Raw genomic sequence first — 3,279 nt, 5'->3', positions numbered from 1 at the left:
AATTAAAAAACGGAAAATCTATGAAACAATGCCTGTCCAGTGGGGCCTGACCATGATAAATTGTGAGTGCTGCCTGTGTGTGTCTGTCTCCTGTCCTGTCACCTGAATTCCTTGGGAGTGGGCCAAAAAGAGGCTCCAGAAAACTCGTTCTCCCAGAGGCTCATTTAAGGACGGGAACACCAAGGAACTGCTTCATAACGTGAAAACTGGCTACAAACAGTACTTTACAGAAGTCAGGTCCCCTGTTTATGACGTCAAGCTGGCAAAATATTGTGAGTGCTGCCTGTGTGTGTCTGTCTCCTGTCCTTTCACCTGAACCCTTTGGAAGTGGGCCAAAAAGAGACTCCAGAAAACTCGCTCTCCAAGAGGCTCATTTAAGGGCGGGAACACCAAGGAACTGCTTCATAACATGAAAACAGCTACAAGCAGTACTTTGCAGAAGTCAGGTTCCCTGTTTATGACGTCAGGCTGGGAAAATATTGTGAGTGCTGCCTGTGTGTGTGTGTGTGTGTGTGTGTGTGTCTCCTCTCCTGTCGCCTGAACCTCTTGGGAGTGGGCCGAAAAGAGGCCCAGCATAGCATGGTCTCTCCACTTCACTACACAGCAATGTGCTCTTTCTAAGGAAAGAACGCAATTGCAACAAGAATAAAAAAAATCACTCTAATAACTGTGCTGGATTACTGAAGCCCAGCATTTCTTCCCAGACTGTATTCTCTGCCGCATGCTCGAGCTTAAGATTTGATCCTGTGTGAGGCATCGTCCATGGAGGACACCTTTTCCTTGGAGGCAAGTGAACCCACCCATAAAGGGTGGAGCCAGAGGAGCATGTCCATACATCATTTAGCCAATGAATATCATCACAACATGTAAAAAAACCCACAATACAAGTGTTACAATGGGGAAACAATGCAGGTCAGCATCAGAGATAGAGAATGAAGATGACAATTCTGATGACCACAAAATGACCACCAACTAATCAATCTCTCAGATAAGGATTTAGACAAGCAATATGAAAGATGTTCAAAGAACTCAAAGAAACAATGGATCGAGTTGAACAGAACACTAATAAGAACCAAGAAAATATAAAGACAGAAGTCAGAAAACTCCAAACTGAAATAACAGGTCAAATATCAGGCCTGAAAAACTCAGTAAACGAATTGAATGACAAAAACAATAACAGAAACTGAGAATAAAATTGGTGCTGTGGAAAATGAGATAAATAACTCCATACAGCAAGAGAGATTGGGAAAAAAATTAAAGGAAATGAACAAACAATGGAAAAATTAGTCAAAGAATGGGAAGAGATGAAAATAGAAGTTTAAAATAAGCTCAACAGAAACAACTTAAGAATCATTGGAGTCCCAAAAACCCAGGAAGAAAATTTCCAGGAATAATCAACGGTCAGGAACATCATTAAAGAGAAACTTCCAGTGCTAAAGAATACATGCGATCAAATCCTGCATACCCAAAGAGTACCAACCAAATGAGACCTCAGAAAAAATACCCCAAGACACATCCTACTCACAATGACAAATCACACAGATAAAGACAGAATTCTGAAAATAGCAAGATCAAAAAGGGAAATTATGCAAAGGAGCATTCTTGAGATTTACAGCATACCTGTCACCAGAAACACTCAAGGCCAGAAAGCAATGGTGGGACATAGTAACAAAACTCAATGAAAAGAATGCTTCACCTAGAATACTGTACCTAGAAAAATTCACTTTTCAGTTTCACAGAAGAATACATGGTTTCACAGACAAAAAACAGCTCAGAAACTTTACAGACTCAAAACAGTCTTCAGAGAAAAATTGAAAGACCTAATTTAAGACAAGACTGACCAAAAGACACACTAAATTTTGATATAAAGATGGCATTAAATCCCAGGACAATTCTTTCTCTTAATGTCAATGGATTAAATGCACCAGATAAGAGACAAAGAGTGGATGAATGGATCAAAAAACTCAGTGCAACCTTCTGCTGCCTACAAGAAATGCACCTGAATAGTCAGAACAAACATAGACTCAAAATAAAAGGCGGGAGGAAAATCATCCAAGCAAACAACACCCATAAAAATGCTGGAGTAGCCATACTAATATAAGATAATGCAAACTTTTTACTCAGGAAGGTTGTAAGGGACAAACATGGACATTTTATATTAATCAAGGTGTATGCAGAAAAGGAAGAAATCACTCTCCTAAACATATATGCACCAAATGAGGGGCCAGCAAAATATTTAATACAATTGTTGACAAATCTGAAAAATAATATAAATAACAACACAATAATTGTGGAAGGCCTCAACATGGCTTTGTCAACACTGGATAGGTCAACCAGACTGAAACCCAACAAGAATATACTAGACCTGAGAAGAGAAATGGAAGAAAGAGGCCTAGTGGATATATATATATATATATAGGACACTCTATCCCCAGAAACCTGGATACACATTCTTCTCCAATGTATATGGGACATTCTCCAGGATAGACTACATGCTGGCACATAAAACATAACTCCATAATATTAAGAAGATAGAAATTTTGCAGGCTACCTTTGCTGACTACAAGGCTCTGAAATTGTATGTGAATTCTAAAGGGACAAAGAAGAAAAACTTTAACATCTGGAAGTTAAACAGCCTCATACTTAATAACCACTGGGTCCGAGATAAAATCAAAGAGGAAATCAAAACTTTCCTGGAAACAAATGATAATAAAGACACAAACTACCAGAAATTTTGGGGCACAGAAAAAGCAGTACTGAAAGGAAAATTTATAGCTTTGCAAGCACACGTCAGGATGGAAGAAGGGGCTTACCTGAGTAGCTTAATGACGCAGCTCATAGAACAAGAAAGTGCTCAACAAAAGGATCCAAAAACAGGAAGACAGAAGGAAATAACAAAGCTGAGAGCAGAAATCAACGAAGTGGAAACCCAAAAAACAATCTGAAAGATCAACAAAAGCAGAAGTTGGTTCTTTGAAAAAATAAACAAGATTGATAGACCACTGGCAAACCTAACAAAGAAAGAGAGAGAGAGAGAGAGAGAAACTTGATAACTCATATTAGGAATAAAAATGCAGAGATCATTACTGATATGGCAGAGAATCAAATGGTAATCAGAAACTAATTTGAAAAATTCTATGCCACTAACAATGAGAACCTGGAAGAAATGGATAAATTCTTCAACTCTTATAATCTTCCATGGTTGAATGAAGAGGATATAGCATATATAAACACCCCATCACTATTGATGAAATTAAGATAGTAATCAAAGGTCTGCCC

This window comes from Suncus etruscus, chromosome 13 (genome assembly GCF_024139225.1).
Source record: "Suncus etruscus isolate mSunEtr1 chromosome 13, mSunEtr1.pri.cur, whole genome shotgun sequence".
In the NCBI taxonomy this organism is placed as follows: domain Eukaryota; kingdom Metazoa; phylum Chordata; class Mammalia; order Eulipotyphla; family Soricidae; genus Suncus; species Suncus etruscus.
This window is presented reverse-complemented; position numbering follows the sequence as displayed.